This window comes from Globicephala melas, chromosome 7 (assembly GCF_963455315.2).
Source record: "Globicephala melas chromosome 7, mGloMel1.2, whole genome shotgun sequence".
Classification (NCBI taxonomy): domain Eukaryota; kingdom Metazoa; phylum Chordata; class Mammalia; order Artiodactyla; family Delphinidae; genus Globicephala; species Globicephala melas.
Window position 1 is genome coordinate 94,299,181 of NC_083320.1, and position 14,803 is coordinate 94,313,983.

Sequence of the window (14,803 nt, forward strand, 5' to 3'; positions counted from 1 at the left end):
TGCAAATAAATCTGTGCCTCAAACCTGTTGATTTAAGCTAAAAATCTTTAATGAGCCAGAATTCCCACTGCTACCTTGAGACTTGAATTTTAGAGTGTCAGGACCCTGGTGATTAAATCAAAGTTGCTAATTCTCAAATGAGGAAGCTGAGGTCTAGAGAAGTTCTATTATACTATTCCGCTGTTTTTCCCCAAGTTCACGACAAGGATGGTTCTAGAACCCAGGACTCATGAACTGCAACCCCAACTCAGTGACTCCAGCAGTACTGCTGTTTAAGTTAGAAAATTCTGTACACAAAACTGTGTGCAAAAATTGTGTGTGTTAAAATGGACAGAACATCCAAATAAATACAACTCTAGCTTGTCTATGTTTTCAAGCTTCAGATTTGGAGCTGAACTCCAAGTTAGCTACTCACTAGCTTTATAATCCTGGGCAGGTCATGAGGTCTTCCCTAGCTCTCTCTTTGCCTGAAGCCTGCTCTCTCATCCCTTCTAACTTATCAGATGGCGGCACTGATAAGAAGTCCATGGAAGTTCTCTGTAAGCCACAGATTCTTAGCCACATGCCAAGGGGTGTTTGTCCCAGGGGATTCATACCCATAGGGCTTGGCCCTAAGAGTCTGCTTCAGACTGGACGTGCTAAATAGTGGGTCCCAGATATGGAAGAAAATGACATAGGATTAAATGTTATTTTTATTACTTTACATCCGTTCAGTGTCATCGTAATGACACGTAGCATTTTAACCATCGCCTTATTTATGTTCAGAACAATTTTGAAGAGGAAGTAGTATTTTTATCATCCCTATTTTACTTGTAAGTAAACTGAGTCTTGGAAAAGGGGACACGATCTGTAGAGCTCAGGTGGAAGCTTACTGTATTGCTGAAGTAAGAGTGCTGAAACCCACCAAAAAGCATGCCTTCTACCTGTGCCCCCCTCACCTTGTAGGACACAGAGTAGATGCTCAGTGAAAACCTGATCAGTTTGCGTCGTCAAGTTTGAGACTTGATAGAGACCAGCATTTGAGGTCTTATGAAGATACAGTAAAAAGAAATGTTAAAAAATGATACAGCTGGAGAAGGCATTTTTAGAAATTTTCTTTTCATTATAAAAGTACAACATACAGAAAAGTAGAAGGAGAAAAAAGTCCATGTTCTCAGCACTGTTACTTTTCAGTGTGTTTCCTGCTAAATTTTTTTACCTGGGGTTGAGATTTATTTTTATATGGTTCTAATCTGCATACATACAATTTTATATATTGCTTTTTTCACTTAATGTTTTACCTGTTGGTAAAACATATCACTTTTATGTTGTAGATAAACACAGTTTTAAATAGCAGTTAGTAGTCTTCTGAATTGATACATCACTGTTACTTAAACCCTCCTTTTGTAGCACATTTAACTTCCCTATTTTTAAATATAAATAATGCTATCAATGAAGAATGCAGACATTCTTCTGCAGAAAGCTTTTTCTTCAGGGGTAGATTCCCAGAAGCGGATCAAAGAGAATGAACAATTTAAGCCAATTACTTTGAATACAGTAATCAAGAAGGTTAGAAACACTGGAGAATAGGTTACCAAGGAAATGATACAGTATTTTTGTAGGGATGAAAAGAAAGAAGATTCAATTAACCCAGTCATGCCAATAAGCACGTGTCCTGAAGGCTCAGAGCCTTTCATTTCCCACAGAGACAGAAGAGTGGAGTTGGTGTCTGATGCCTGGAACGCAGAGACGGGAGTGCCAGAGATCAAGGAGGCTTCCATTCTTGTATACCTTTTTTTTTTTTGCGGTACGCGGGCCTCTCACTGTTGTGGCCTCTCCCGCTGCGGAGCACAGGCTCCGGACGCGCAGACTCAGCGACCATGGCTCACGGGCCCAGCCGCTCCGCGGCATGTGGGATCTTCCCGGACCGGGGCACGAACCCGCGTCCCCTGCATCGGCAGGCGGACTCTCAACCACTGCGCCACCAGGGAAGCCCTGTATACCTTTTTGATTCAGTAAGAATATTCATTCAAGAAATGGTTTGCTTTGCATATCAATGACACCAGGATTGCCTGCTTTACGGGATGGACTAAAACTTGAGGTGCTTCCTCTCTGCCATGAGCAAGCTGTCATCAGACATGTGTTCTACAGTGATCCTTAATCAGCCAGTGCCCTGCTCCAATTCCAGCGCTGCTTTTTTGAGACAGCCTTTTGCTGCCACTGCCATAAGAGGTTTATCTTTTGAGAACCTCGTATCTGTCAGTTTTGCTGCAATAACAAACAACACCCACATCTAAATGACTTAAACCATAAACAGGAATTTCTCAGTCATTTTCCATTTAAGCCGAGGCTTGGCAGCGGCCTTGTTCCACCTGAATTCTCTTTCCAGGTCTTGGGCTAAAGGCGTGACTCCTCTCTGAGCACCTGAGCAGATGCGTTGTATGTCATCTCCACTCACATTCCATTGGCCCAAACAAGTCACATGTTCAAGCCTGAAAGTGGATAGGATGCACACTTCCCCTACACAGAGGTGCTGAAAAGCACATGGCAAGGGCAGGAATGTGTAAATTGAGATCAAACTGCTGTGAACAATGATGTAATCTACCTACTAGGAGTTGGCTTCCTTGTTGTATTCTGACATCTATCCATCCTCTTGTCCGCTGCAGTACAGAACCTGGCTCTCTGTGTGAACTGCTTTGACCCTAGCATAATAGATTCTCCAGACAAAAAGGATTTACTAACCAAGTATGTGACATTCTTTAAACTGCCCTGTCATTCCCCTATAAGAGATGATGTCTCTTTCCCCTCCCTTTAATTTCAGCAGGCCGATGACTGACTCATAACCGACAGAATGTTCTGGAAGGATGCTGTCAGGTTTCCAAGCCTGGAGACTTCTACCTGATTCTCAGGGAATGCTTGCTCTGGGGGAAGTCAGCCGCCATGTAGGAAGGAAGCCTGACTACCCTGAGGGACATTGCTTAACCACACTGGTCCAGAGTCTCAGCTGAGCTCAGCCTTTCAACCATCCCTGCTGTGGGATGAATCATCTCTGTGTTCAGTCCTTGTTATCATTCATCTTGGATTCAAAGACCGGGGAAAGAGTATCTAATTAGCACAAGCTTGGGGTGAGTACCTTGGTCCAAGGCCAGGTGCAATTATGGTCAGACTTCCCTTTGATGAGAGTGGGGCCTGAAATGGCAAACGGATGCAGGTCTGACCCAGCAGATGTTCCTAGAGGCTGTTGACTGAGTCAGCTGTTGAAAATGCAAATCTAATCATCTTACTCCATTTTTAAAGCCCTCGGGCTCTGCAGGATTTTCATAAGAAAGTTGAGACAACTACACTTAGTCCGTGAGGTTCTTCAGCATTGGCCCTTGCTCACTTCTCTCCCGTGCTTCCTGGCCAGGATCCCTCATGGAACCTTCACTCCAGTCTTACTGAGGGACTTGTGATACTTGAGCAAATGATCTCGTTCACTTTCAAGGCTTTAATTACAGTCTGTGTGATGACCCCCAGTATATGTCCTGGCTTGGACTTTTCCTTGAAACTAAACTCCTGTCTCCAACTGTCTTCTCAGCACCGCCACTTGGGTGTCTAACAGAGATCCCGAACAGCGTGTCCAAAACCCAACTCCTGATCACCCCCCTGCCCCCCCAAACCCTGCTTTTCCTGCAGTCTTCCCCATCTCAGGAAATGGCAACTCCATCCTTCCCTTTCTTCAGGTCAGAAACCTCGAATCATTCTTCAGTCTTGTTTATTTCATGCTACTTGTCAACTGTACCTTCAGAATAAATCCTGAACAGACCAAAACTTGAAATCAGAATATATCCGACACTCACCTTTCAGTGCTTCAGTCCTGACCCAAGACACCATCATTTGTCACTCTCTCACCCGAGTATTACAATGGCCTTCTAACTGCTCGCTCCGTTTCTTTCTTTGTTAAACAGCGCGATCCTGTTAAAACATGTCATCCCCAAGTCAGAGCTTCCAGTGGCTTCCCATCTTTATAGATCTGTTTTTTTTAATTTTATTTATTTATTTATTTATGGCTGTGTTGGGTCTTCGTTTCTGCACGAGGGCTTTCTCTAGTTGCGGCAAGTGGGGGCCACTCTTCATCACGGTGCGCGGGCCTCTCACTGTCGCAGCCGCTCTTGTTGCAGAGCACAGGCTCCAGACGCGCAGGCTCAGTAATTGTGGCTCACGGGCGTAGTTGCTCTGCGGCATGTGGGATCTTCCCGGACCAGGGCTCAAACCCGTGTCCCCTGCATTGGCAGGCAGATTCTCAACCACTGTGCCACCAGGGAAGCCCTCCCATCTTTATAAGTGTCTAAATCCTTACAGTGGCTGTAAGACTTGACGTGACCTTTACCCACTGCCTTCAACTACCATTTTCCTCCTTCATCTTCATCCCACTGGCTGCCTTGGTTTTCTTCCATCGAGTCAAGCAGACTTCTGCTTAGAGCCTTGCGCCTCCTGTGCCTGGAAGCTTCTTGCCCCATATATCTGCATGGCCTGCTCCCTAGAATGGTGGCTGGCACAAAGTAGCTTTGCAGGGAAAATGTGTTGAATGAATGGATTCCGATAGGCCTCTGGATATACTCTCCTGGAAACATACTCAGAATTCTACCCAGCTAACTTCTTTTGGTTCTTTCAAAGTCAACTTAAATCTCAGCTTCTCTAGGAATATTCCTGTGATTTAAATGCCCCCTTTCTCTACTCTTTGAGGAAAAGGACTATGTCTTATTTGTCATTTTATCTAGTGCATCACAGGTTTCTTGGCATCTGGTCGACCCTCACTAACTATTTCCCTCAATCTCAAATTGATGTAGTCTTTATTTTAATAGGTGGTGCAGGCACGTTGTTTACAAAATACATAAAATACATGCTAGGGTATATAGGGAAAAGCAAGCTGCTGTTCCCCACGTGTTTTCTGTAGAGGTCGTCATCACTCTTTTTGGGTATCTCCCTGCATATATTTTATGCATACACAAGCGGTTAAACGTTTTTTAAACATTAAAAAAATTTTTTTGTTTAAGAAAAAATTGAAATTGGTGCACAGATAATTGACACTAAATATAATTTTAAATGTAAAATTGACTTAAATATACTTAAATGGTTCACTCTGAGTAACCAGTTTGCTTAAGTAGTAAGATTTCTTATTCTCCTGAGAAACAAGGATTACCCTGAAAGTCCTTTTCAAATCTCCCTAAAACCCATCAGTTCACTTTGTACTTCCCTAGGCTGAAAACAGTGACTATCAGCAAATCTGCCTTGGATCTCACAAGAACTTGTAGGACCGAGCCCCCTCTCCCCACCTCCACTTCTCCCGCCCTATTCTAGCATCATCTCTTTCCAGGATCCTTGCTGTTACTGTCACCGAATTAAGCCCCGTGGACCCTGCTTGGGCCATAGCCCTACCAGGGCTGCAAGGAAGGTTCTTTTTCTGTTCCGGTTTGTGCAGCCAAAAATGAAAGCAAAGCTGAGATTGAAGCAGTGCAGGCTTTATTCAATGGCTAGAGAATGGAGAAGTGGGAACTTAGTTCACAAATCAATGTGGTGAGAGGGATCTGATTTTAGAGTAGAGACAAAGGGAGGAGGAGTGAGGCTATTGATCGGGAGGCATATGCATTAGTCTATTGGGGAAGGGGCGGGGCTTTCTGAGGGAGTGTCCTGCCACCCTCTCTTTATCCTCTTTGGGTCCTAGACTTCCGGTCATGGCCACAGATGGGTGTGTCATTTAATATGCTAATGCAGTAAAATCTGCATATAGTGAGAGGGTTGGAGGTCGGATTAGTTGCCGTCTTGGTTCCAGCTGGTTCCACTTTTTTTTTTTATTATTATTTTGGCGGTACGCTGGCCTCTCACTGTTGTGGCCTCTCCCGTTGCGGAGCACAGGCTCCGGACGCGCAGGCTCAGCAGCCATGGCTCACGGGCCCAGCCGCTCCGCGGCATGTGGGATCTTCCCGGACCGGGGCACGAACCCGTGTCCCCTGCATCGGCAGGCGGACTCTCAACCCTTGCGCCACCAGGGAAACCCCAGCTGGTTCCACTTTGTTTTTCTCTTCCTTTAGCTTCCCTTTTTATCTCTTAAAGATTTGTGTTAACTCCTATTAAAGGTGGGAGCTGATGGGTTTTGAGCAAGGATCTGGCACCTGTTCTGGCAACATTACCTTCTCTCTGGCCACCCAGCTTCCACCAGTGTCCCTCTTTGGTCTGTTCTCAGCAGAGCAGCTGGAGTGATCCTGTTTACATGTGAGTCATTTCTCTGCTTAACCCATTGTTGGTTTCCTGTCCTTAGCATGACCAAGTCTTTAGCATGACCGTTAAGGTCCTGCATGGTCACTGTGTTCCAGCCTTGTGGGCCCCATCGCTGTTCATGGGCCCGTTCCAGATCCTGAAACAGCAATACCATAGAAACAAATCTCTCTTCCTCAAGACTCTTAGACAAGCAAAGCTTTTTTTATTAAAAGAGCTTGTGCACAAGGGAGAAAACTCAGCTCCGTGAGTAGAGGGACGAGTTGCTTTTATAACAAAACGGAGGGTTTTGTCTCATGATCACTGATAATTTCCAGAAATTGTTCAACTTGTTTGATCAGCAGCAGATGGCTCCGTGGTGGCTCTCGGGAATAGGGAGCCCTTCTGTGAGGGGAAAGGAGTGCAGGAGAATTTTCTGCAAGAATGCACCAGAACAGATGCGGTGAAAATTTATAGTTGAGCTTCTTGTTTTGTGGCAACTAGGTACACTCTTTAGTATAACAGAGATAAACTTAATCTTTTTTTCCTTCCAGTCTGGTTTTTGTCTCTGGGACTCTGGCCTCCAGGGCCTTTGTTCTTTAGCTTCCAAGGCCTGTTTCGCCCAAGGCCATACCCTGGTCCTTTTCCAAAATGGGTGTGCTCGTGCCTTTGTGTCTCACCTCCTGCGCAGGCGCCTTTGCTCTCTGTTCCCTCTGTCTAGAGTGTTCGTCCTCAGGTAGCTGCACAGCACATCTCCCATCTCTTAGGTCTGTGGTTAAATGCCCCCTCGTTAGGGAGAAGTGTGACGACTGTATGTAAAATACACTCCCGTTGTTCTCCTTTGTGCTGCTTTATGTTTCTTTGTGGACTGTGCTTATTTGTTCACATGCTTATTGTCGGTCTCTTCCGTGTAAGCTCCAAGAGAACAGGTAGTTATTCGCATGCTTTTTCGCTGGCTGCTGAATCCTTGTACTGGGAAACAGTAGGCGTCACTCGATATTTGTTGGTGGATCAAAGGAGCCTGGGGCTCGTGGGTCTCAGCATGCACCCCCCTTGCAGCATACATTGAAAGTTGAGGGACTGGGTGGGGTCTGGCAATCATTAGAATGGCCGTGCCCTGTTCCTTTGTCTCCTTGCATCTCTCTACACCCCGGAAATAGCATCGTGAGACCGAGAGGGGCCCAGGAAAATGACCCTGGGCTGCCAGGCTCAGATGATGCCTCTTCAGCTAAGGTCCGTGTAGCTGGCTGCCTGGACATTGCTTCTCAAGCTTCGCGAGTCCTAGACTAAACTCACTACCAGCTCCCCACTCCAGTCTCATTCCTCCTACTTTTGGATGTGCCACCACCTCTTGCCTGTAGGAGAGGAAAATCAGGGTTTTCCTGGCGTCCTTCTCCGCTGCCCAGTCAGTTACCATGTTCCATCCACTCTGCCTCCGTAAGGTCTTTCCCGATTGATCCCTCTGTCTGACTGTCAGGGCTCCTTTGCAGGGGGTCATCACTTGTTTTCTAGGCTACTAGCATTGTCTCCCCGCCGATTCCCTTGCCTCTAGTTTCTTTCCCTTCAACGCTGCCAAACTCTAAGCCCAGTCAGAGGGTCTTTGTAAAGCCGAGATCACATCATGGGCCTCTCTTGCCTAAAACAGTTTAATAACTTCCTGTCGCCACTGCAGGCTTTCTCAGCCTCAGACGTGTGTTCCACCTTGATGATTTTTGCGCTGTCCTACGTACCACCTATACTATTGCTTACTTAACATTTATTTAAATATAATCATGTTTGACTTTTTTCCACTAGGCAATAATATCCTTGCAGGCATGGGGTGAAAATCAGTTTTTCTAATGCACATTAAAATAAATAACTATTAAATACAATATGTGGGTCCTTGTACCATCTAAGATCCGTTGTAAATATCATGTTCTCAAACTCTTCCGAAAAACTGAAGAGGAGGGAACACTCCCAAAGACATTCTGTGAAGCCACCATCATCCTGATACCAAAACCAGACAAAGGTACCAGCAAAAAAAGAAAATTACAGGCCAATATCTTTGATGAATATGGATGCAAAAATCCTCAACAAAATATTAGCAAACTGAATCCAACAATATAAAAAAGATCACACACCACGATCAAGTGGGATTCATCCCAAGTGCACAAGGATGGTTCAACATATGCAAATCAATCAACGTGATACACCACAGAAACAGAAGAAAAGATAAAAACCACAGGATCGTCTCAGTAGATGCAGAGAAAACGTTGTGCATATCACGGGTGTTGTGCCCTCCATCTCGAGGGGACTTCCAGGACACAGAGGGCCCTTCGTGTGGTCCTTGCACTGCTGCTCCCCTAGCCAGATGCTCCAGGAACAGCATCTCCACTTTGAATTGCCATGGAAGCAGGACCACCCAGTGTTAACGTCTTCACATTTTTGCTTATGACGTTCCCTCTGCCTGGAGCGCCCTCCACAGCCTTCCGGCTTCTCTGCTTGATGACTCCTGTCCAGTCTTCTAGACCCAGATTAACTGTCACACCACAGAACCATCCCTCCTTCCCACTCGGTCCCCAGGTTCTGTTTCATTCCTTTGACCCTTTTCTTCTTTTTGTTCCTTGTCCATTATCTCCTCTCACATTCACAACTAGTGACTGTCCAGTAATGATTTTCAGGCTTCCCATCCCAGATTTGTGCTCTCGGGAGCCTGGGAATAGATTTTTTTTGCCTTAGCCTTGGCACGTAGACCTTGAAATGTGAATGAATGCAGTTAGCCTGGTGGAGCAGTAGATGTGCTGGGACTGGTTGACATTAGATGAGAACAAGAGTGAGACTTGGCATGTAAACCTGGGAGCTGGGGGTTTACTGGAGGGAGGGAAATGATACATTGATTGAAGAAAGATACCAAAGACATGATGCCCCTTTGCAAGGTTTCCTAGAGCAGTCCCTGCTAGCCCACTTTATAAACTTACCTGATCGAGATGAGCAGCTTCTGGGTCTCTCTCTCTTTGTCTCTCTCCCTATCTATCTATATAAATTTATATATTTTAAAAATTTAAATTAAAGTATTGGGTGAACTTCTATATTTTCAACCCAACCATTAGAGCTCCACTGTCCAATATGATAGTCACTAACCACATGTGGTCACTTAAATTTTAATTAAGTAAAATTAAATAAATTAAAATTTTAATGAATTTAAAAAGTAGTTAAAATGAAAACTTCATTTCTTCAGTTGTATTAGGCACATTTGAAGTGGTCAGTAGCCACATATGGTTAGTGGCTACCCTCTTGGACAGCACAGGATGGAACGCCTCCATCATCACAGAAAATTGTATTGGACTGCACTGCTCTAGAGTCTAATCCTTTAACAAATCCACCATGTTGCCTTTTGTCCCTAAAGTTGAAGCCAGGAAGAAAGTTCTATCTAAATGAGATTTCACTTGGATGGGATTAGTCATCTTGTGTATTGTTAGGTGTAAAAGCAAAGGGCCATTTGTTGAGTAAGGAGAGGTTCTTAGTGGTTACATGTTGAGGAGATGGACGGTCTATCCGTGGACAGGGTTTGACCCCGTGCCTGGAGAGCTCTGGCCTGAGTGATGGCCCCTGGTCCAAGCCATCTTCCCCCTCACCACAGCCTGTTCACAAAGCAGCAGGTGGATGAGGTTGAAGCTAAAGAGAGAAGAGAGGGACTTCCCTGGTGGTCCAGTGGGTAAGCCTCCGCGGTCCCAGTGCAGGGGGTCCAGGTTCGATCCCTGGTCGGGGAACTAGATCCCGCGTGCATGCCGCAACTAAAGACCCCACGTGCTGCAACAAAGATCCCGCGTGCTGCAACTAAGACCCAGCACAAACTAAATAAATAAGTAAATAAATAGTTTTTAAAAGTCGAGAGAGAAGAGAGATGGGGATGTGGGTAGAGAGAGGAGATGGAGTCTTAGAGCCTGGGAGGGTCAAGTAGGTAAGATGAGTAAGAGCGGGAAGGGGAGGGGAGGGAAGTCCTGCGGTGGGAGAGGAGGTGACTGGTGGTAATTAGTCAAGGAGCAGGGAGTCTTGAATAAAATGGTGGCTGTTTGGCATGGCTGTTACAGAGAAGGAGAAATGGCTCATGGCATGCTTGGCACCCTGTCTCCTTGCCTTTATCCTGCCTCCTAGCTGGTTTTGCTCGTGGCTTTATTTAAAATGGCAGACTACGTGGAGTGAAAGAGGACTAGCTAGAACGAAACAGCATCAGCAATCGTGCACCCCTAAGTACTATGTGTACTCGCCCCTTGACTGTCTTTCATTTCTCATTATTTCACATTTGACTGGACGACAACCCAGATTACATATGCTTTGGAGACTAGGGTGACAGATGATAAATAAAACATTACACTTTAAGCTGTAGATTGGATTGGTTAAGTGCCAGAGCGATTGTGTTTTAGGTCTTTTGTAAATTAGGGGATGGTTAGAAGAAGCTTCTTTTTGGAAAATAATTTAGAATGGGTATGGTAAGACCCAGGCTTTATTCATGTGAACCACAGGCCTTTAAACCTGTCGTTGACCAGGGACCAAACTTCCAACCTTCTCTCCTTTGGATGTGAGAGTGTCTGCCAACAGGTTTTGCCCTTACAACTTCAGAGGCAAAAATTAATGCTGACTGCAAGGTGATTCATATATTCACGATGCTGAACACTGTGAGAACTTGGCAGTCTTTCGGAGAAGAAAAAAAATGTGCTAGTGGTGTTAACCATTTCTTTGGATTCTACTAGTCTTCTTTTAAATATTAAATGTGTCTTTGGCAAGACTAATACTACCATGGTTCTCGAACTTCAGTGAGCATCAGAAGGACTTATTAAAACAGATTGCTGGGTCCCATCTGCAGAGCTTCTGATTCAGTGTGTCTGGGGTGGCCTCTGACATTTCCCTTTCTAACAAGTTCCCAGGTGACGTGGACATTGCTAGTCCATGGACTACGCTTTGAAAACCACTGGTCCTGTGGGAATTTAAATGCAGCTTCAGTCTGGGTTGGTTGGGAGATTGTGTTGAAAGGGGGCTGTAGTTCATTTGCCTCTTTCTTTATTTTTAATTAAATTTTATTTTTTTTCAATTTTTGAGTATAATGTAGTTGATTTACAATGTTGTGTTAGTTTCAGGTGTACAGCAAAGTAAATGAGTTATACATATACATACATCCACTCTTTTTTTAGATTTCTTTCCCATATAGGCCATTACAGAGTATTGAGTAGAGTTCCCTGTGCTATACAGTAGGTCCCTATTAGTTATCTATTATCTTTTTTTCTTTCTTTCTTTCTTTTTTTTTTTTTTTTTTGGCTGTGTTGGGTGTTTGTTGCTGCACTCAAGCTTTCTCTAGTTGTGGCGAGCCGGGGCTACTCTTCGTTGAGGTGCACGGGCTTCTCATTGCAGTGGCTTCTCTTGTTGGGGAGCACGAGCTCTAGGCACGCGGGCTTCCGTAGTTGCAGTACGTGGGCTCAGTAGTTGTGGCGCACAGGCTTAGTTGCTCCGAGGCATGTGGGATCTTCCCGGACCAGGGCTCGAACCCGTGTCCCCTGCATTGGCAGGTGGATTCTTAACCACTGCGCCGCCAGGGAAGCCCTAGTTTTCTATTTTATATATAGTAGTGTGTATATGTCAATCCCAATCTCCCAATTTATCCCTCCTCCCAAAGTTTTTTTTTTTTAACTGAAGTATAGTTGATTTACAATACTGTGTTAGTTTCAGATGTACAGCATAGTGAATTGGGTTGGTTTTTTTTTGTAGATTATATCCCATTAAAGGTTATTATAAGATGTTGGGTATAATTTCCTGTGCTATACAGTAAATCCTTGCTGTTTATCTATTTTACATATAGTCGTTTGTATCTAGGAAAGGGAAAATCACAGTAGGAAAGGCAAATATATGGTAAGAGTTGGAGATCTCTTAAATAAGCCAGGGCGTGGATTAAAAAAACAATACAAGAAACAGGTTGTAAAAGCCATCACTTGCCTCTTTCTGAATCAGTGTCTTCCTGCTGTGGGATTTGGCCTGGAGGGAGGAGGAGTCTGCCTTCACTGCGGTGACCTGGCTCTGCGGGCACACTGCCCTCTATATGTGCCGGACTAGCCTCTCCAGGTGAAGGCCAAGGTGCGCTGATGGAACAATTCCCCTCCCCCGCCCTACCCCCGCCCCCCGTCCATCTCCCCCCAAACCAGGAAAGAACCCACACTTGCCGATTCAGAAGCCGCCATACTTGCAGTATTTGCTCCTGACCCAAATCTTCCCTGCATCCTGCAGACGACTGCAGCCCTGTCAGTGGTGGGGTGGGGATGTCACGTGAATGGCCACAGCCTTAGGGTGGCTGACCACAGGGAGGGCGTCAGGAGACCTGGCTTTTCTTTCTGGGTGGACTTCAAACTCCTGCGGTGACTTTGGACAAGCCTCCCAAATCCTTGACTTTCCCATTTCGACTCCTTGTGTTTACGAAACACATCTCTCGCCACCCCCCAGCTCCCAATCCATAAAATAACAGAAGAACAAAAACCCAGGTCTGGTGAGTGGCCACCGGGGCATTTATGAGCTGATGTGCAGAACTTCTGAGCAGCTGAGGAGAAATCTGCTGTGTAAACACAATATAGTATTAATAACACGTTAAAAAATAGCATCACACCCTCTGCTCATAATAGCTGCTTTTCAGCCCTGGGGGAGCTCTGACACACCGGCTTCCAGCAGTGTTGATGGAAGGGTGACTGTGGGCTTTTGAATTTGCAACACATTTAAAAGAAGATGAAGGGCTTCCCTGGTGGCGCAGTGGTTGAGAGTCCGCCTGCCGATGCAGGGGACACGGGTTCGTGCCCCGGTCCGGGAAGATCCCACATGCCGCGGAGCGGCTGGGCCCGTGAGCCATGGCTGCTGAGCCTGCACGTCCGCAGCCTGTGCTCTGCAACGGGAGAGGCCGCAACAGCGAGAGGCCCGTGTACTGTAAAAAAAAAAAAAAAAAAAAAAAAAAAAAGGCCCTCCAGTAAGCCACCTCATCCTGCATGACTGTCCTCTCAGCTGTGGCCCCTCTGCCCCGAGCACCCTGCCGGGACTGTGGTGACCAGGCCCGGCACATGGCCTACGTTAGCCTTCTTCACTCCTGCCGCTGCGTCCCTGTGTGCTTTTGGCCTGCGTTGTCTTTTCCCCCTTCAGTGCATGCTCTTCCCCTGGCTCCCCATGGGGGTGTATGGCGCTCAGGGCAGATTATCCTTTTGGTTTACAGGGCCAGGATTTCCTTTTGCGCAAGCCTGTACCAAGAGCCCCAGCCTGTTTGTTACTTTTCCCCCTTCTCTATGTTCTTTTGTGTTTCACCCCAGCCCTCGACGATCCTCTCTTTCCATCTGTGTTTTTGAAAGAATAAACCCTACAACTAACGTGTTAATTAGAAGCCTACTGAGTGGACTCCAAGCAGCCTGATTACATACTTATTTCTGACTTTTAGGTTTGGGGGAACATGTCTGTCTATAGGTTGGCTAGGATTCTAAGTAGGTGCCACTGTGGGCAATTCTGTTAGTGCAGAGAAGGGAATCCAAGGTGGGTAATGAAAAATGATTTTATCTGATAGCTGGGGAAGAGGGCTGGGAAGGCTGCCGAATGATGGCGACCTCATGTTGGGACAGCTAGGGTTGACTGCAGTCATTCTTGTATTTCTCGTTTCTCTCTTTTCATTTTTGTTTGGTATTTTGACCCTTGTATTACTATCATCATTTCCTCAGGTTTACTTTCATTTTCGGTCTGTCTTTCTCCTGTGAGTTGTCCTGTCTGGGTTGCCAGAGACAGCTGATGCATCCCGAGCCCGTAGACATCCTCCCAGCTCCCACCCCCAACCCTTGTCTGAGTGTCCTCTGCCTTTTCCCTTGGCCTCATCCCTAACTCACTCCTTCCTCCCCCTGTGCTGGGGGTCTTGGCTGACCTCATCCTTCCTTCTCTCCTCTTATTTCTTTTAAAAGAATCGTTCCATCCTGCCATGAATACTCTTCTTTTGTCATTACCAAATTATTCCTTCTTTTTATCTTTGGGAAAATCCAAAGGTGTCTATCCTGTCATATCATCAAGAGACATCCAGGGTGGGCTTTTCAGTTACTTTGTTTAAGCCAGCATTAATGGGTAACTTTTTTTTTTTTTTAACATCTTTATTGGAGTATAATTGCTTTACAGTGGTGTGTTAGTTTCTGCTTTATAACAAAGTGAATCAGTTATACATAAAAATATGTTCCCATACCTCTTCCCTCAAAAATATGGAACGGTTCATGAATTTGCGTGTCATCCTTGCGCAGGGGCCATGCTAATCTTCTCTGTATCATTCCAGTTTTAGTATATGTGCTGCCGAAGCGAGCACAGTGGGTAACTTTTTTGTGCTCTGTGCAATTATCTCATTTCATCTTCAGGTAGGAAATAGTATTCCCATTTGGCAGGCGAGGAAAATGAGGCTCAAAGAAGTTTGGTAGCTTGACTGAGATCAACCAACAGGTTAAATGGTAGAGCTTGGGATGTCTCGTGCCAGAGCCTCCACTCTCTTTTTTTAAATTTATTTTACTGAAGTATAGTTGATTTTCAATGTTGTTAATATGTGCTATACAGCAAAGTGATTCAGTTA

The 14,803-nt window shown here is 45.4% G+C and overlaps 1 protein-coding gene and 1 non-coding gene across 2 annotated transcripts in view; one reads left to right on the forward strand and one right to left on the reverse strand.

Annotated features, from left to right (window-relative positions):
• Positions 1-14,803, forward strand: part of TMEM163 (transmembrane protein 163) — a 252,979-nt gene that overhangs the window by 194,326 nt on the left and 43,850 nt on the right. The gene's annotated exons all lie outside the window — the stretch shown is intronic.
• On the reverse strand, positions 14,439-14,545 carry LOC115849133 (U6 spliceosomal RNA). Its single transcript, XR_004037897.1, has one exon. It is a non-coding gene; the product is annotated as a U6 spliceosomal RNA (small nuclear RNA).